The sequence below is a fragment of the Coregonus clupeaformis genome, unplaced genomic scaffold (assembly GCF_020615455.1).
Source record: "Coregonus clupeaformis isolate EN_2021a unplaced genomic scaffold, ASM2061545v1 scaf0012, whole genome shotgun sequence".
Lineage (NCBI taxonomy): Eukaryota > Metazoa > Chordata > Actinopteri > Salmoniformes > Salmonidae > Coregonus > Coregonus clupeaformis.
This window is the reverse complement of record NW_025533467.1, coordinates 699,590-720,721: the sequence shown is the minus strand read 5'-3', so window position 1 is coordinate 720,721 and position 21,132 is coordinate 699,590. Positions and strand designations below refer to the sequence as shown.

Here is a 21,132-nt window from a genome sequence, read left to right as displayed (position 1 = left end):
GGAGGCAGGGGGGCTGTGGTGGGTACTGGGTACGGTACAGGAGGGGGTAGAGGGTGGGACGAGGAGGGGGTAAGAGGGTGGGACGGGGGGGAGGGAGGGAGGGGAGGGGAGGGGGAGGGGAGGGGAGGGGACGATGTCGCGCCTCCAGAGAGATCTACAATGAGTGTAAGTAAACGTTGATGGAGTTGTGGTCCACCTCTTTCTCTCCGAGTTTTCTTTCTCAATTAACATTCTGCCCACTTCCATTTGCCAAGGGTTGTGACCAATGTTCCCTCTAATATTTTTCGGCACTGAGCAAATTTCTGGTCTGCTGAGTGCAAACTTGAACTTGAAATTTCTGTGCAACTTACTGCGAGCATTTATTGTGAACACTGTGGCTGTACCCGCTTTAATTTACTGTTTTGGTGGCCAAGTAGGCTACTGTGGCTATTTGATCATAATGTAGGCCTACCAGAGTGGCCTACCATAAAAAACGTAACTTAACATGGAAATTGCGGTTCTATCATTCAGCCTACAGTAGCAGCCAATGTGTGGTGTTCAATATAGGCCTACATTCCAAAAAAAACATGCAGGGCTTGACATTAACCTGTTTATCCACTTGTCCTTCAGACAAGGAGATGACTGAACATTTTGTTGTTGTTTGATGCAAGAAACCACTTTACAAAATAAAATGCATTATTATTCCCATTATGCTAACCTATTGGTTACTTAGCTTATTCAATCCTATCTCAAAATACAACACTGCCACTTTAAGACATAAAAAAAAGCTCTTTACCTGATTTGCTTTTCAAAGATGGCTAGAAATGCTCTTGTAGGAAGCAATCACTCCCACATTGCTGAATACAGATGAGCTATAACTGGGCTATAACTCCCTAACTAGCAAAGAATATGAACAAATGTGCACAAGTGGCTACATGCAGCTCTTGCTTTGATCTCAAAACAAGCACATCTACTATTGACGCTCATGCTGTAAAACAGTCTAGTTCAAAGTGAATGGCACAAATCCATATATGGCAATGGTTTATTTGCATATACTGTTGGTCTACTGCAGCTCTGAGTGGTTATGGCGCACCAGTCTGTGTAGAGTACAGCCCTGAGTCGTGCCTGTCAATGCAATAGAATCCTACTCAGATGCGCTCTGCCTACAACTAAATCTCTTGCATAGTTTGTTTTGTTTTGGTATGTTGCATTGAAAGTGGCTAATATTGCGTTGATTCGATCACAATTCCCACAGTAAAAGGAAACGTTGATAGTGTTAACTAATGGGGAAAACTCTAGTAAGTTGAGTGAAGTTCAATCTCGTGCTTCTCTGCGCGGGCTGATATTTCTTCTGCGCGGCAGTCCCTGGGGAGCTGTGCGCAGCTTAGAGGGAACATTGGTTGTGACTCACCAAGGCTAAGAGAGCTCCAGAAATCCCTGAGGTTGAACCACCTCCCTGAACTGCTCTCCAGCATACCAACCAACCAAGTAACCAGCCAGTCTACCAGCTAGTAGCCTAATGGTCCCATAGTACCTACATGAAATCCAACTTCATTCAACTTCACATCCTGCAAGCCAAAAAATTAGAAAATAGTAAAATATGGCATGGAATACATTGATGTACAGCAGCCACAAACTGTTAGGGTATTGATGCAGTTTAGAGACGACATGTTTATGCAGATCAAAAGAGAGAGGAACAGACCGAGAAATACGAGAGACAGACAGACAGAGAAAGGATGCCCAGGGACAGTGTTGGAGATGCAGTCAAAATTGTAATAGCACGGCTGTGTGTGCGTGTGTTTGTGGTATGTGTGTGCGTTGAGAAAATTTGCATGAATTATTTAGGGTGGAGGATGGGAACCAAACGAACAGCTCTCTAATGACTGATGATGCTTGTGTGTTTGAGAGCCATTAGGCAGCTGTTTACAGGCATGACGCTATGCAGGCAGAGGAGGAAGGGATGGGGGAGGGGGCGGGAGAGAGAGAGTAGTGTGTGTCGTGTGCATAGGTAGGTCTGAGTGAACCTTGATCATGTGTCTGTGTATGGGAGCCAAAACGTATTACTGTTTACCCAACCCATGGTATGACACTTAGCAATGAGGACTTTGTACTGAGGGACATTCTCTGACTTTCCACTCAATCAGATCCGTAACATTAGTTGTGTGTGTGTGTGTGTGTGTGTGTGTGTGTGTGTGTGTGTGTGTGTGTGTGTGTGTGTGTGTGTAAGGTAGCACAACAAGTTCAGTCAGAAACAACAACAGAGAAATAGAGAGAGACTATCTCAGTTCTGACTCAAAACAAAACAGCCTCAAACCAGCCTCCCACGATAACATGAGTCATATAAAGAATGCCCCAGTGCAACAAACAAACAAGTGTCTAGAATGGCTTACTGGGCAGAGACAGACAGACAGACAGACAACACACTGAGGCAGAAAATGAATAATAGAAACTAAACTATATATGGAGATTTCTCTTGGCCCGTCTACATTTATGTCTCAACAGTGTCCGACTGATCTCTGTGACTTGATACTGTAATGAGGTATATCTGTACTATACTATATCTGTACTAAAAAGCACTATCAGGTTTTTTTTTATGGAGTCAAGCACTCCACTGATACCACCCATTTTGAATGCATTTCACCAGGAGAAGCACACCATCAATGACCTACCTACCTACACTACTGGTTTACAGGATTTCACTGCAAAAAGTGGGGCTACAGTACATTACCTTTTTAGAGTTCAATTGAGTCTTATCGATATAATCTGAGTTCTGAGTGAAAATGAGAGCCAGTTAACGCAGAGGGACCTGAGCTTGGCAACAAGGAGAGGGTTAATAATGGCCGCTGGTTCCCTGTCCCTTTAACAACTAGCCTAACGCTGGGAGAGACAAACAGACGAGACAGACTGAGGCTTCCTTGTTTCAGATAAGTGTCTCTCTTCTCGTTGTTTTTCAGGTGCGAGAGGGGGTGGGCAGGGGGCGGGGCGGTGGTTTGTGGTGAGCGGGGGCAGGGAGTTGTGAGGCTAGGTGATACAGACAGAGACAGACTGCCCCGGTTTCATAATCTCTGTTGACAAAACAGAAGAGCAGCGCGGCCCGGCCAGATCATGTAAACTCCCAGTAGGAACACAAGACAGACCTGCAGTCTACAGTCATGCTGACGTTTAGCTCACTGCTCTGACAATGACTGGCTGTAGTCAGGTTGGTGTCATCCACTGTAATTAGCCCATTCTGGGACAAAGTTAGGAAAAATACACAATCAATAAATAATGCATTGGGTCGATACTAGAGAATGGTTGATATACAGGACTGACTGAGGCATCATGGGTAGAGGAGTCTTCATGCTGATCTAAGTCATTGTGACACGATGCGGCAGAATCCCAGACTCACCTGCAGATCCCCCACTCCTCTCCTCTACCCTCTCCTTTCCATAACCATCCTTCCCTCCTCCCTATCCCCCTCCTCTCCTCTAAATAACATCATTCTCTCCTCCCCTGATCTACTCATCTCCTCCCCTCCTCTCTCTATACCACCTCTTTACTATAGGCATAATCTCACTCAACCCCACCTCTTCCTATACCACCACTATCCCTCTCTTCTCCATAATCATCCTTCCCCCGCCTCCCCTCCACCTGTGTGTGTGTGTGTGTGTGTGTGTGTGTGTGTGTGTGTGTGTGTGTGTGTGTGTGTGTGTGTGTGTGTGTGTGTGTGTGCTGTCACCTACAGATAAATGCTTTGTTTCTGTCTCTATGGCAGGCAGAGCAGGGGGAATAATTTGATTTCTCCTGCTGTCTCCCCAGCAGCCTCTTTCTCGCTCGCTCTCCACCTTTCCATCTCAGCCTCTCTCAACTCCCTCTCTCTCTACCTCTAAATCTGCTCTCCCTCGCTCTTCCCTCTTTACCTCTCTACCCACTACATCTCTCACCCCCTGCATTCTCTTACTTAAACCTGTACCATCAAAATTCAATATGACAAATTCAAAATGTCTCTCAAAGCAATGGACCTTCGCTCGAAATGACCATGTCTGTTATAGTTGCTCAATTTCTATGGTCTGACCAGGGGGGTCAGAAATAATGTTGTGTTCCAGAACAGATGAGCAAAAAGAAAACATTTGTTCCACAACAGATGAGCAAAAAGTAAAAAAGAGATCCTACTCCATTTTAACTCTGTCTACAACACATTATAGTCCACCAAAACAGGTAACCATACCAACAACCGTGTGATGACATGTGACCCACCTTGTGACGGAGCCTGGAGTGGATGAGACAATTTCTCTCCTGGAGATAATGGTGCTGGACTGGTCTACTGGTCTTCTACCCTGGAGTCTATAGAACACACAGACACAGACACAGACACAGACACACACAGAGAACGATAATAAGCACTTCTGCTGGACATTGCATATTCGTTATATTCATATTGGTGAATAACAGGGCTTGGTATTAATCAAGTTGTTAATGACAGCCCAGGAAAGAGCATTAACATGAAGAGCAGAAGACATGAGGGAGGCTGCCTGGGTCTGGGAACAGGGACATTTCACTGTATGTTTTCAGTTAGAGAATGTGCACATGCTAATGTACGTACACACACACACAACATCCTTATTCTGAAAAAGGATGTTGTGATATGAGTTGGACAGGAAGTCCAGAAGTATTAGAGCTAGACTATGACATGTTGACTAGACCGGCCATGCGCATGTCCGCGTGTGCCATCGCGTGCATGTTGATTTTGTCCAGCCACACCAGACGTGATCATGACACGCAGGTTAAAATATCAAAACCAACTGTGAACTAACTTTCTTAATTTGGGGACAGGTCGAAACACACATGAAACTAGGGCTGACCCCATTTTGCCGACTGTTGGTTTGGTCGATAGGCTGTTGGTCGACCGGTCGAGCAGTGGCAAATATACACTACCGTTCAAAAGTTTGGGGTCACTTAGAAATGTCCTTGTTTTCCTTGAAAACATACAGTTGAAGTCGGAAGTTTACATACACCTTAGCCAAATACATTTAAACTCAGTTTTTCACAATTCCTGACATTTAATCCTAGTAAAAATTCCCTGTCTTAGGTCAGTTAGGATCACCACTTTATTTTAAGAATGTGAAATGTCAGAATAATAGTAGAGAGAATGATTTATTTAAGCTTTTATTTATTTCATCACATTCACTCAATTAGTATTTGGTAGCATTGCCTTTAAATGGTTTAACTTGGGTCAAACGTTTCGGGTAGCCTTCCACAAACTTCCCACAATAAGTTGGGTGAATTTTGGCCCATTCCTCCTGACAGAGCTGGTGTAACTGAGTCAGGTTTGTAGGCCTCCTTGCTTGCACACACTTTTTCAGTTCTACCCACACATTTTCTATAGGATTGAGGTCAGGGCTTTGTGATGGCCACTCCAATACCTTGACTTTGTTGTCCTTAAGCCATTTTGCCACAACTTTGGAAGTATGCTTGGGGTCATTGTCCATTTGGAAGACCCATTTGCGACCAAGCTTTAACTTCCTGACTGATGTCTTGAGATGTTGCTTCAATATATCCACATAATTTTCCTTCCTCATGATGCCATCTATTTTGTGAAGTGCACCAGTCCCTCCTGCAGCAAAGCATCCCCACAGCATGATGCTGCCACCCCCGTGCTTCACGGTTGGGATGGTGTTCTTCGGCTTGCAAGATACCCCCTTTTTCCTCCAAACATAACGATGGCCATTATGGCCAAACAGTTATATTTTTGTTTCATCAGACCAGAGGACATTTCTCAAAAAAGTACAATCTTTGTCCCCATGTGCAGTTGCAAACCGTAGTGTGGCTTTTTTATGGCGGTTTTGGAGCAGTGGCTTCTTCCTTGCTGAGCGGCCTTTCAGGTTATGTCGATATAGGACTCGTTTTACTGTGGATATAGATACCTTTGTACCTGCATCTTCACAAGGTCCTTTGCTGTTGTTCTGGGATTGATTTGCACTTTTCGCACCAAAGTACGTTCATCTCTAGGAGACAGAACGCGTCTCCTTCCTGAGCGGTATGACGGCTGCGTGGTCCCATGGTGTTTATACTTGCGTACTATTGTTTATACAGATGAACGTGGTACCTTCAGGCGTTTGGAAATTGCTCCCAAGGATGAACCAGACTTGTGGAGGTCTACAATTATTTTTCTGAGGTCTTGGCTGATTTATTTTGATTTTCCCATCATGTCAAGCAAAGAGGTACTGAGTTTGAAGGTAGGCCTTGAAATACATCCACATGTACACCTCCAATTGACTCAAATTATGTCAATTAGCCTATCAGAAGCTTCTAAAGCCATGACATCATTTTCTGGAATTTTCCAAGCTGTTTAAAGGCACAGTCAACTTAGTGTCTGTAAACTTCTGACCCACTAGAATTGTGATACTGTGAATTATAAGTGAAATAATCTGTCTGTAAACAATTGTTGGAAGAATTACTTGTGTCATGCACAAAGTGGATGTCCTAACCGACTTTCCAAAACTATAGTTTGTTAACAAGAAATTTGTGGAGTGGTTGAAAAACGAGTTTTAATGACTCCAACCTAAGTGTATGTAAACTTCCGACTTCAACTGTACATTCAATTAATTTGAATTGGAAATATAGCAAAAATGAATAGGAAATGTAGTCATTGACAAGGTTAGAAATAATGATTTTTAATAGAAATAATAATTGTGTCCTTCAAACTTTGCTTTCGTCAAAGAATCCTCCATTTGCAGCAATTACAGCCTTGCAGACCTTTGGCATTCTAGTTGTCAATTTGTTGAGGTAATCTGAAGAGATTTCACCCCATGCTTCCTGAAGCACCTCCAACAAATTGGTTTGGCTTGATGGGCACTTCTTACGTACCATACGGTCAAGCTGCTCCCACAACAGCTCAATAGGGTTGAGATCCGGTGACTGTGCTGGCCACTCCATTATAGACAGAATACCAGCTGACTGCTTCTTCCCTAAATAGTTATTGCATTGTTTGGAGCTGTGCTTTGGGTCATTGTCCTGTTGTAGGAAGAAACAAGCTCTAATCAAGCGCCATCCACAGGGTATGGCATGGCGTTGCAAAATGGAATGATTCAAGATCCCTTTTACCCTGTAAAAATCTCCCACTTTACCACCACCAAAGCACCCCCAGACCATCACATTGCCTCCAACATGCTTGACAGATGGCATCAAGCACTCCTCCAGCATCTTTTCATTCAAATGTTATTCTTTGTGATCCAGTCTGAGATATGGCTTTTTCTTTGCAACTCTGCCTAGGTCAGCATCCCGGAGTCGCCTCTTCACTGTTGACGTTGAGACTGGTGTTTTGTGGGTACTATTTAATGAAGCTGCCAGTTGAGGACCTGTGAGGCGTCTGTTTCTAAAACTAGACACTAATGTATTTTTCCTCTTGCTCAGTTGTGCACCGGGGCCTCCCACTCCTCTTTCTATTCTGGTTAGAGACAGTTTGCGCTGTTCTGTGAAGGGAGTAGTACACAGTGTTGTACGAGATTTTCAGTTTCTTGGCAATTTCTTGCATGGAATAGCCTTCATTTCTCAGAACAAGAATAGACTCACGAGTTTCAGAAGAAAGTTATTTGTTTCTGGCCATTTTGAGCCTGTAATCGAACCCATAATTGCTGATGCTCCAGATACTCAACTAGTCTCAAGAAGGCCAGTTTTCGGCTGTGCTAACATAATTGCAAAAGGGTTTTCTAATGATCAATTAGCCTTTTAAAATGATAAACTTGGATTAGCAAACACAACGTGCCATTGGAACACAGGACTGATGGTTGCTGATAATGGGCCTCTGTACGCCTATGTAGATATTCCATTAAAAATCAGCCGTTTCCAGCTACAATAGCCATTTACAACATTAACAATGTCTACACTGTATTTCTGATCAATTTGACAAAAAAATTGCTTTTCTTTCGAAAACAAGGACATTTCTAAGTGACCCCAAACTTTTGAACGGTAGTGTATACAGTGGGGAGAACAAGTATTTGATACACTGCCGATTTTGCAGGTTTTCCTACTTACAAAGCATGTAGAGGTCTGTAATTGTTATCATAGGTACACTTCCACTGTGAGAGACGGAATCTAAAACAAAAATCCAGAAAATCACATTGTATGATTTTAAGTAATTAATTTGCATTTTATTGCATGACATAAGTATTTGATAAATCAGAAAAGCAGAACTTAATATTTGGTACAGAAACCTTTGTTTGCAATTACAGAGATCATATGTTTCCTGTAGGTCTTGACCAGGTTTGCACACACTGCAGCAGGGATTTTGGCCCACTCCTCCATACAGACCTTCTCCAGATCCTTCAGGTTTCGGGGCTGTCGCTGGGCAATACGGACTTTCAGCTCCCTCCAAATATTTTCTATTGGGTTCAGGTCTGGAGACTGGCTAGGCCACTCCAGGACCTTGAGATGCTTCTTACAGAGCCACTCCTTAGTTGCCCTGGCTGTGTGTTTCGGGTCGTTGTCATGCTGGAAGACTCAGCCACGACCCATCTTCAATGCTCTTACTGAGGGAAGGATCTCGCGATACATGGCCCCATCCATCCTCCCCTCAATACGGTGCAGTTGTCCTGTCCCCTTTGCAGAAAAGCATCCCCAAATAATGATGTTTCCACCTCCATGCTTCACGGTTGGGATGGTGTTCTTGGGGTTGTACTCATCCTTCTTCTTCCTCCAAACACGGCGGGTGGAGTTTAGACCAAAAAGCTATATTTTTGTCTCATCAGACCACATGACCTTCTCCCATTCCTCCTCTGGATCATCCAGATGGTCATTGGCAAACTTCAGACGGGCCTGGACATGCGCTGGCTTGAGCAAGGGGACCTTGCATGCACTGCAGGATTTTAATCTATGACGGCGTAGTGTGTTACTAATGGTTTTCTTTGAGACTGTGGTCCCAGCTCTCTTCAGGTCATTGACCAGGTCCTGCCGTGTAGTTCTGGGCTGATCCCTCACCTTCCTCATGATCATTGATGCCCCACGAGGTGAGATCTTGCATGGAGCCCCAGACCGAGGGTGATTGACCGTCATCTTGAACTTCTTCCATTTTCTAATAATTGCGCCAACAGTTGTTGCCTTCTCACCAAGCTGCTTGCCTATTGTCCTGTAGCCCATCCCAGCCTTGTGCAGGTCTAAAATTGTATCCCTGATGTCCTTACACAGCTCTCTAGTCTCCCGAGTGGCGCAGTGGTCTAAGGCACTGCCTCGCAGTGCTAGCTGTGCCACTAGAGATCCTGGTTTGAATCCAGGCTCTGTCGTAGCCGGCCGTGACCGGGAGACCCATGGGGCGGCGCACAATTGGCCCAGCGTCGTCTAGGGTAGGGGAGGGAATGGCCGGCAGGGGATGTAGCTCAGTTTGTAGAGCATGGCGTTTGCAACGCCAGGGTTATGGGTTTGATTCCCACGGGGGGTATGAAAAATAAATGTAAAAAAATAAAAAATAATAATAATAATGTATGCACTAACTGTAAGTCGCTCTGGATAAGAGCGTCTGCTAAATGACTTAAAATGTCTTGGCCATTGTGGAGAGGTTGGAGTCTGTTTGATTGAGTGTGTGGACAGGTGTCTTTTATACAGGTAACGAGTTCAAACAGGTGCAGTTAATACAGGTAATGAGTGGAGAACAGGAGGGCTTCTTAAAGAAAAACTAACAGGTCTGTGAGAGCCGGAATTCTTACTGGTTGGTAGGTGATCAAATACTTTGCTTAAAAATCATACAATGTGATTTTCTGGATTTTTTTTAGATTCTGTCTCTCACAGTTGAAGTGTACCTATGATAAAAATTACAGACCTCTACATGCTTTGTAAGTAGGAAAACCTGCAAAATCGGCAGTGTATCAAATACTTGTTCTCCCCACTGTATATAAAGATGACAATAGCTGGAATAATTTAATAGCAATAGCTTGTAGTGAATGTGTACAGTAGTGTATTAAAAAAAATTATGGTACATTCACGACTGTCTGAGTGGACTAATCCATTGCGGAGGCCGCGGGGATTGCACATCAGTATCACCAGTAGTACATTTACTGTTAATTCCCATAATTTCTAATCTATGTTTGTTTGGTTATGGTCATTTCTGTTAATGCATTCAATATATTCCTTTTACAGTCTAACCGTTGTCATTGTAGGAGTGGACACGTTGTTTACATTTGGTTTATTTAATTTTGTTTGGAGTGCTCCTGTCAAGCTTGAGTAAGGACACACACTTGATTACACATAGAAGTAGGCCTATAAATGTGCCCATTTGGGGATTAGATAGTATTTCTGATTGTCTTAACTCACCATCACCGTGGAGCTTCTCAAAGTAATTTGTTCTTCGCCTCTAACAGTAAGTAAACAGTCTGTTTTTACATCCTTTGAGAATGACAATAGTTCTTCAATGTAGCCTATTTGGAAAAAAAATCCAGCTCTCTCCCTTTCGATAACCACTCAGCATGAAAGGGGGGAAAAAATGTCATGCTCTGGTCGGTGGAAACGTCATAAAATAGGCCTACCTAATTACTTCTTATCCCTTGCGTTAATAGCCTACAGTTTTGTCTGTCTGGCGCTCACTTGCACAGGAAACTCTGAGGGCCCAGAATATAATAATAATAATAATATTTTATACAATGTTGCAAGTTTGCTAGCAGGAGCTTAGTGTTGACCAAGTTAATAGTTGATACAATGTTTCAAATTCCTTGCAGACAGGCCATGCATAGCCAATATGATTTATATGATATTTTTTTTTTTTTTTTTTTTTTATAATATGTTTATTATTTTCCAATAAAAATAAAGTAAAAGAGACAGCAATACAAACAATGACATTCATTGTACTGTTGGATGGGATGGCCAGTTTAGAGGACAAAACAAAAGTTAACTCACACATACACAAAATAAAACAAAATCCTATTAGGTGGTACGTGTATAAGAAGACAGCATATAGTCATTACAAGCAGTGTAGTTCAGCCAAAAATAAATATTGAGTGGAGTACAGCACAGAGTAGCAGCAGATCGTCAGCCCAGTTATGAAGCGGGACTAGACCATTTATCCAGTATCGGCTGCCATATTTTGTAAAACAATGGACTTCTATTGGAGGTGTTGTATCGAATCTTTTCCATATGGATTACATTCCCTAAATCCCGTAACCACATTTCAAAGGTAGGTACAGTCTCCAATTTCCAAAATTGCAATATGAGCCTTTTGGCTAATAGAGTACAAAGAGAGACAGCTTTCCCCTCCTGGTTATTCCCATCAACTGTACCAAACAGAGCGATCAATGGGTCTGGGGCTAGAACTCTATCAAAGGCCTTAGATAAGTAATCAAAAATGAGAGCCCAGTAAGCCTGTAATTTAGGGCATGTCCAGAATAAGTGGGACAACGTCCCCTCCTCCTGCTTGCACCTCTCACACAGTGGTGAGGTGTCCGGGAATATTTTATGCAGTTTTACTTTTGAGTAGTGTAACCTGTGTATCACCTTAAACTGTACAAGGTTGTGTCTGGCATTCACTGAACTGTGGTTTATATTCCTGAGAGCTTCTATCCAGTCCTCATTTGAGATTTCTGAACCAAGTTCTTGTTCCCAAGCCCTTTTAATGGTGTCTGTGGATACCTCTATGTGGGCCTGTAGCACATCATACAGTCTGGAGACCGACCCTTTTGAATGGGGTTTGACAAGGATCAAGCTATCTAATGTAGGACTATTTGGCTTCATGCCATACTGTGGGATGTGTGTCCTTAAGAAATTCCTGATTTGGAGGTATCTGAAAAAATGTGTTGTTGGCATGTTGAACTTTGCCTGTAGTTGTTGAAATGAAGCTAACTGACCATCTATGTATAGATTACCAATTGTTGTGAGCCCCTTCTCCCTCCACTGTGAAAACACCACATCATCCATTGCAGGGTGGAAAGCATGATTCCGGCTAATCGGGCTGTCTATGTACACAGTGGGTATGTTAAGAAAATCCCTAATCTGTTTCCAGATCCTAAGAGTATGACAAATGACTGGATTGGAGTCATAAGTGGCTTTTTTCACATATGATGGGCTATTAACAAGTGCAGGGAGTGAGGAACGTTGACAGGAGGCCTGCTCAATCAAAAGCCATGAAGGCATATCCTTCCGTCTCATCTCAGGTAAACTTTCCCTCCAGAAAGACACAATGTTCAGATTAGCAGCCCAATAATACAGTTTGAAGTGAGGAAGGCCAAAGCCCCCCTCTATCTTGTACTTGCATAAATGCTTCTTTGCAATTCTGGCTGCCTTGTTATCCCATAAAAATGGAGTTACTATTGAATCCAGTTTCTTAAAATAGCTTTGTGGTATGAAATTGGGTAGACATTGGAAGAGGTAAAGAAACCTGGGTAGGACAACCATTTTAATAGCGTTTATACGACCAACCAAGGAAATAGGCAGAGTTTTCCAGAACTCTATATTTTGTTTAAGCTGATATATTTTCATGTCCCAATTCACTTTCAATAGCTGGTCAAGGTCTCTTGTCACTACAATGCCAAGGCTTGTGAACTTGTCCCTCACTGTTCTAAGCGGGGTAGATTGCAGAAATTGCATATCCACAGGCCGTGATATTGGCATCATCTCACTTTTTTGCCAGTTTATCTTGTAGCCAGAGAAGGAGCCGAATGTGTTTATCAAGTTAAGTAATGGTGGAATAGACGTTTTAGGCTTGGACAAAAACAAAAGAACATCGTCTGCATATAGGGAAATTTTGTGCTGTGTGTCTTTTATTTTAACAGAAGCTATATCGGCACATGCCCGAATGCGCGTAGCAAGGGGTTCCATGGCTATAGCGAAGAGAGCAGGCGAAATAGGGCACCCCTGTCGGCACCCCTTGAACAGGCGGAATGACTGCGACATTTCCTGATTGGTCACCACGGACGCCATTGGGTGTGCATAAATAATTCTTATCCAATTAATAAATTCCTTTCCAAATCCGAAATGCTCCAGAACCGACATCATATACTTCCACTCAATCTGATCAAACGCCTTCTCTGCATCAAGAGCTATTACCACTGCCTCAACTTTATGATCATGATACATTACGTTGAAAAGGCGTCTCAAATTGTAGTATATATGATAAAACCTGTCTGGTCAGGGTGTATGATGTCGGAAATATATTTTTTCAATCGGTTTGCCAATATCTTTGTCAACACCTTGTTTTCTATGGGGAGTAACGACACGGGCGATACGACGACATCTCCATGGAATCTCTATCTTTTTTCAAGATCAGGGCTATTGTAGCCTCATACAGTGTTTGCGGGAGTTTGGTATTTTCTTTGGATTGTTGAAACATTCGCAGCATAAGTGGAGATAGACTAGCGCAGTACTTCTTATAGAATTCTATTACATATCCATCGGGCCCAGGGGCCTTGCTGTTTGGAAATTGTGCTATCGCTGTGTTAATTTCATCTAAGGTTATCCCTGCATCGAGTGCGGCAGCTGCCCCCTGTCTAGTTTAGGAAGTTCACAATCAGCGAGAAAGCGTTCCATAGTTTGTGGATCAGTAGCATCGCATTTTGATTGGTATAGCTCTGAGTAAAACTGTGCAAAGCATTTATTAATGTCCTACGGATCTGTTACTATTTTACCCTTCTTGTCTTTTATTTTGTGAATAGCTCTAGATGCTTGTACATGCCTTAGCTGTCTTGCTAATAATTTATGTGGTTTGTCCCCCAGTTCAAAATAACTTTGTTGCGTTCTAGCAAGTAAAGAGCCCACCCGTTTCGAAAGGATGGTATTGTATTCATACTTTAACTTTGTGATCTTCTCAAGGACTGTATACGAGGAATTTGTCCTAAAACGTTCTCCTGTTCCCCTAACTCTCTTTCAATTTCTCTCAGCCTAGTATTGGCACGTTTCTTCCTCTCTGATGTATAAGAAATAATGTAACCTCTAATCACAGCCTTTAGAGATTCCCAAAGGGTGGAGTCGTCAACATCCCCCGTGTCGTTAGTACTGAGGAAAAAGGCAATCTGCTCCTCCAAATACTGACAAAAAGCCTCATCTTTCAACAGGTATGCGTCTAAGCGCCACGGTCGCCGACCTGTCGACATTGATATTTTTTTTTTATTTTTTTTTTTATATACTTTGTTTATTGAATTTTCAGTACCAGCATTTAGTAAATAATTGCACTTGAAAGTTATATGGTATGAATATGGAACAACAATTTGAAGACAACGATACAGCAAAACATAGAGAGACAGACCTGAAAGAAAAAATAGACATTAAATACATAAATAAGATAAAACACAAAAAAAAAAAAAAAAAAAAAAAAAGAAAAATATCTGTTTTGATCCAGTTGTTATAGGTCAGCTAGCACAGTTATTACCGTCCTTAACATCCGAGATGTCGTATATGCACATACCAGGCTTCTTACATCACCAATATATAAATATACATCACTCTGGAACTGCAGGGAAATGTATTCTTTTAACATAAGAAAAGAAGGGAGCCCACTTTGCATAGAATTTGTCTACAGACCCATTGAGTGTCTGTTTTATTTTCTCCAACTTTATGCAATTCAAAATAGATTTAATCCAAAGAGCATGAGAAGGGGCTGCAGAGGATTTCCATCTAAGTAAAATTAATCGTCTACGCTAACAACGTGACAAAGGCAATTACATCCTTATTCATTTTGGTCAATTGTATTGTGGGTAAGGAAACTCCAAATAATGCAATGAGAGGGTCTGGCTCGATCTGTGTGCCGCTTAATTCTGAGAGTGTGTTAAAGATGTCTTTCCAGAAACAAACAAGAGATGGGCAGCACCAAAACATGTGCACATGATTAGCAGGGGACTGGTTACATCGAACACAATTAGGGTTCACATCCTTGTAAATTTTTGATAGTCTTGCTTTGGTCCAGTGGGCCCTATGAATGAGTTTGCATTGGATGAGGCCGTGTCGGCGCAAATAGAAGAGCTATGTACCCTTTTGAGTGCCCCTTCCCATAGTTCATCAGATATTTCCTCACCCAGTTCCTCCTCCCAAGAGGATTTGATATTGTTTAATGAGATGGCTTGTAGTGAGCAAATTTGACTATAGATTATTGACAATGTGCCTTTCTGATTAGGTAGTGGGGTGAGAAATGTGTCGAACTGTGTTCCACCAGAAAGGTTGGGGAATCCTGGATCTATGCTGCGGACGTAACTCCGGACTTGTAAGAACCTAAAAAAATGATGTCTGGGGAGACCAAATTTAGCTGATAATTGTTGAAACGTACTAAATGTATTGTTAGTATACAGATCTCTGAAACTTTTAATACCGAGATTAGACCATGTTGAGAAAGCACCATCAATCATAGATGGGGGAAAAGCTGGGTTTGAGGCTACCGGAGCCAAGGAAGAGGTTGTTTGAAACCCAAAGTGGCGCCCTAAATTGATTCCAGATCTTCAATGTTGTTTTGACACATGTATTATTGGTGAAGGAGGAGTAAGGGCCTGTAATAGAGGAGTGAGCGAGGGAAGACAGTGATGCCGGTGTAGACGAGGCAGCCTCCATCTCCAGCCAAGTTGGGGGTGGGAATATCACTCTGCTCTGCAACCAGTACTGAATGATCCTAAGGTTAGCGGCCCAATAATAGAATCTGAAATCTGGTAGAGCTAGACCGCCGTCTGGTTTGGGCCTCTGCAAGAGCTGTTTTCGCATCCTAGGAGGCTTTTTGTCCCATATAAAGGGTAGAATTAGGGCCGTCGATCTTTTTGAAAAATGTATTGGGTAGAAATATTGGAAGGCACTGATAGAGGTATAAGAATTTAGGGAGAGTATTCATTTTAATAGAGTTAATTCTAGCAACTAAGGAGAGGTGTAGCAAAGACCACCGTTCCAAATCGTCCTTAGTACGGGTTAAGAGAGGAGCAAAGTTGGCTTGAAAAAGGTTTTCAAACCTAATTGTGACATGTACCCCGAGATAAATAAAACTACTGTGAGCTATTTTAAATGGCAAGTTATGTAAAGGGGATTTTTTGCAGCCATGTTAAGTGGCATCAATTCACTTTTACTGAGATTTAGTTTATACCCTGATAAGTGACCGAAGGATGCGAAAGTGGCAAGGGCAGCAGGGACAGAGACAGAAAGATTGGATGTGTATATTAATAAATCATCTGCATATAAAGACAGTTTGTGTTCGTGCCCGTATCTGACTATGCCTTTGATGAGGGGTTGGAGCGAAGTGCTATTGCAAGTGGCTCTATGGCGAGGGCAAACAGTAAGGGACTTAAAGGGCAACCCTGACGTGTCGATCTTTGCAAAGGGAAGCGATCTGATTGAGTGTTATTAGTCCTGACAGAGGCTTGGGGGGATGAGTACAGAAGTTTTATCCAGGTCATGAATTTGGAGCCAAAGCCAAATTTATTTAGAGTGTAAAAAGGTATTTCCATTCCACCCGATCAAACGCTTTCTCCGCGTCCAGGGATATAATGGCTTCAGAGGTATTGTCGACAGAAGGATTGTATATAATATTAAATAATCTTCGGAGATTGAAGAATGAGTGTCTATTTTTTATAAATCCTGTTTGATCCGGAGAGATAATTGATGGGAGGACTGTTTCTAGCCGCGTTGCCAGAATTTTGGCTAGAATTTTATAGTCCACATTTAGCAGGCTAATTGGACGGTATGATGCACAGTCAAGAGGGTCTTTGTTTTTTTTAGAATAACACAAATGGTTGCTTGAGTGAGAGTATGTGGGAGAGCACCATTTACAAATGCATCATTGTACATTTCAATTAGAATAGGGGCTATTTTGGTGATAAACTTTTTATAAAACTCTGTCGGGTAGCCATCAGGCCCTGGGCTTCTCCCAGATTGAAGGGATTCTAACAGCGTTAGACAGTTCTTCAACAGTGATCGGCTGCTCTAATTTTTTAACCAAATCCCGGCCGACCGAAGGCACAGATAGTGAGTGGAAGAAATTATCCAATTCCAGTGTATCCGCTTTACTTTCAGAGGTATATAGAGACTGGTAAAATCTCTTGAACTCCTCATTGATCCCCCAGGATCTAATGATATCCCAGATGATGTACGAATTTTTGTAATCTGAGATGATGATGATTGTTGACGTAACTTGTGAGCTAATAATTTACTGGCTTTATCTCCTTGTTCATAGTAAGTGCTCCTAGACTTGACAAGCATTTCAGTAACCTGGTCTGTTAATAGTGTGTCAAATTCTGCTTGCAGAGTTAAGCGTTCCTTATAAATATCCGGGGGATGGTGAAAGCGGCATAAATGTCATCTAATTGGGCAATACAGCGTGTTAGCATAGATAACCTATTCCTTTTCAATTTGTTCTCATGTGCGGTGTAGGAGATAATTTCACCTCTGATATAAGCTTTCAAAGTTTCCCAGAGAGTAGACGCAGAGATGTTTGGGGTTCTATTTGTAATCATGAAAAAGTCGATTTGACTCAAAACAAAATTGACAAAGTGTTCATTGCTGAGCAGTTGAGTTTTTAGTCGCCAAGGCGGTCGCTGATTGTCAACATTTTGAAAAGCTACTTCCATAGTAACAGGGGCGTGGTCAGATACAACAATTGGGTTATATGAACATGAAGTTATGGAGTGGAGGAGCCGGTCATCAACAAGGAAGTAGTCTATGCGCGTAAAAGTGTGGTGAACCGATGAGAAAAAAGAGTATGCTTTCCCAGCTGGATTAACCATTCTCCAAGGATCTGAGACTGCGAATTCAGACATAAAGGTTCGAACAACTCTAGCTGAGGTTGATAAGGTGGTAGGTTTAGTGGAGGATCGATCCAATTGTGGGTCTAACCAACAGTTAAAGTCACCTCCTAAAATCAACATATGGGTGGACATATCTGGGAGTGTAGAGAAAACCGATTTGAAAAAATCACCATTGTCCCAATTAGGAGCATAGATATTAACAAGAAGAACCTTTGTATTGAGCAGCCTACCACTGACAATTATATATCTACCATGGGGATCTGCGATCACCTTAGAACATGTAAAAGGTACCGATCTGTGAAGTAAAATAGCCACCCCTCTCGCCTTACTCTGAAATGAGGAATGGAACACCTGACCCACCCATCTGCACCTAAGACTTGAGTGTTGTGATACCTTCAGATGAGTTTCTTGGAGAAAGATGATGTGAGCTTTCAAATGATGAAGATGGTGTAGCACCTTACTACGTTTAACTGGGTTATTTATGCCCCTGCAGTTCCAAGTAAGAAAATTAAAGCCATTCCCTCCAGCAGTATGGGCTACACTAGGCTGAGTCATATCTTAAGAGAGAGAGGATGTGTAAAGGACAAGGTACAATGTAAACTGAAGATCTTAGTTGAACCTAAAAGCGCAAATGTAAAAAACAAAGACAAACGAAGAGGCACAAAAAACATATACAAACTATATACAAATAGAGAGTGAACAAACCCTTCCCTCACACCCGCCCTTGCCGAAGCATCTCCCCAAATGAGATGCAAGCAAAACCCTAAATACGAAGAAAGTTTAGAGCTAAGCATGATAACTCTTACTCTGTGCTACCTAAGATTAGTGACCATTTAACTAGAGTAAGCCAAACATGGATAGAATGGTCCCCAATAGAGTCTAAGGAAAACTATCCTCGATTAAGAGAGGTTTAACCTCGACGCAGATGGTAAATGATCAAACTGAAACAGCCATGCAGACCCCCAGATATTGGCATTAGAGGCGGCAAACCTGGGCTGGAAATAAAGAGATAAAAAGAGAATGACATTCATATGTCGATGAATCCAGCAAAGATGGCTTCGTTAGTCACCCATTCGGCCTGCTAACTAGCCTGCTAGGAAGACCAGCTAGCCAACCATTTGTTACACACCATGTGGTACAACAGCCGCTTTCACGTTCTTGTTGATGAAATCTGCCGCTATAGCCGGGTCCTCGAATCTGTGCATGGAGCCGTCCGGTAAAGTCAGTCTCAAAACCGCAGGGTAGATGAGGCCGAACTTCACGCCCGGGCAGGCGTGTAGTTGGCGTTCACAGCTCCAAAGCTAGCCCGCCTCTTAGCCACAGCTGTTGTGTAGTCCGCAAATATCGAGACTCTTTTACCCTTATGTAGAAGAGGGGATGCTTCTCCCGATCTTCTCAGTATGTCGTTGCGGACGTGAAAGAAATGCACCCTGATGACAAATGGTCGTGGGGGTTCTCCATCCCTGGGTCGGCTCGCAGAGTGCGGTGAGCCCGGTCTAGCAATGGCTTCTCCTCTAGCCCGAGCAGCTCCTGAAGTAGCTGGGCCATGTACTCCGTGGGCCTTGGGCCCTCCACTCCCCTCCGGTATTCCCAGTAGACGAATGTTGTTCCTCCGCATTCTACTTTCCATATCTTCGCATCTATTATCGAGGAATGCCACCCTAGTTGTCAATGAGCCGACGTTAGCCTCTAGCTCGCTAATGCGAGTGCTGTGGTCTGTAGCACCTCGCTCCAAATCCGATAAAGTCACCCCATGTGCGTCGAGCTTATTCTGTATACTCTCGATAGATTTTTTAAGCTCGTCTTTGATCGTTGATATCTCTGACCTGAGATTGGTAGAGAGACAGTCAATTTTTCCGAAAATGTCGGCTTTGAGGGTGCCTATCACGGATTGCAGCATCTCCACAGTCAGTGTTTCCGTGGGGCCGGCATTGGCAGCGTTCGGTGGCGGGGGTGAGTCGGGAGAAGTTGCAGGCTTGTTGCGGTCTGCTCTTGCAGACTCTGTTTTTGGTCGGGTTGATGTCATTACGAATTTAAATTTATTAAACTTGAACTGAGTTGTTTATGGGTCTCTTCAGACGCCTGGGCAAACAGAAATGTATGCAGTTTTGCAAAGTTAAATATATAAATTTGGTCACTAACCCAGGAGCGATAGGGAGACTCGTGCTACATCCTTGGCTTCCAACAGCGCCCCCCTGATATTTATTTTTTAATCAGAATGTTTTTCTACCTGCGGGCTGCAATGGAGATAATGTCTAGATGCTTTTTACAGTGGAGATCAAGTTTATAAATTGTCTGGGTGGGCTGATGAGACAGTGGATTGTGCAGTGCGATGGAACAGAGTAAATAGGCATTTCAACGTCTTGCTTTAGCCGGTGGTAACTTGTGGAATAGACACCGGCTGGAATGCAGTTTTAACCAATCAGCGTCCAGAATTAGACCCACCCGTTGTATAAAGGCTAAATAATAATTTGTTTTATCCGATTGTTGTTTACTTTTATATAAATGCACAATTTGTTTGCTATTCAAAATAAAGTTGTTTGTGAAACAACTCTGACACCGACTCATCATTAATTTTTTTTATGTTCCTGCTTATTGAAAGTGCTGCTGTGGAAGCTTTTGCCCGATTGCCCGTTGCGCAATTCAATGACATTAATAAACACTTTGACAATATTATAAATATTAGTTTATAAGTTTAACTTGTCAAAGTAACATTTACTGCAACTTTTATTGACAGTAGCCTATATGTAGTCCTATTTTACTGGCTGTTTGGGTTGCAAGAAGGGATTTTTCGAAGGCACAATTTATTTTGCGTACACTTTGGTCAAGTAAAGCATAAACGTGCCACGTTTGTTTATACTTTGTATTCGATTAGTGCATCTTGCAATTGTTTGTTCTCTCTCTCTATTCGCAAATAACATTCTGAGATGGGACTCTGTTAGATCTATAGATTCATTCGATGGTTGATCATGAAAGAGTAGGCTATGCCTAGGCGAACAAGTCACATTCAAATCAAATGGGGATTAGGGAAAAGAAGGGGAAATTAAGATTTTAAAACAGTAAGACAGGCAATGGAGTGTCCGCTGCAAAAGACCCATGATCATCCGACATTGGAGAGGAGGGGAAAAAAACACGTTAGGCCTCATCGGACACTTTGCGCTGCTTTGGTGCTCTCTGCTCTTTCTACAATCTACATTGTCCTCTTGCATTAGGTTAATAGTCTAACCACCACAAATGTATTGAAAATGTACGCAATGGCAATTAGGGAATAGTCCATTTGTCATGTCGTCCTGCTGTGTGCTCACTGCGCTGCGCTTTTGTGTACTGCCAGACTCCGGCGGTGCAGTCAAGTTCAAATATACTAAACCATCGTTTGTGTCATCACGATGTCGTCACCATCGACGATGGCTGTCAAACATCGTTGATAGACGATGCAATCGTAAAATCGGCCAACCCTAGAGTGTACGTGTGTGCGTATGTATGTGAGCGC

The 21,132-nt window shown here is 42.6% G+C and overlaps 1 protein-coding gene across 1 annotated transcript in view; it reads right to left on the bottom strand.

Moving 5' to 3' along the window:
• The window catches only part of LOC121545431 (nuclear receptor coactivator 3-like), a 109,451-nt gene that overhangs the window by 32,858 nt on the left and 55,461 nt on the right, over positions 1–21,132 (bottom strand). Inside the window, 1 exon segment of the mRNA XM_041855961.2 lies at positions 4,216–4,302. The gene's annotated coding sequence lies outside the window, so the exon portion shown is untranslated.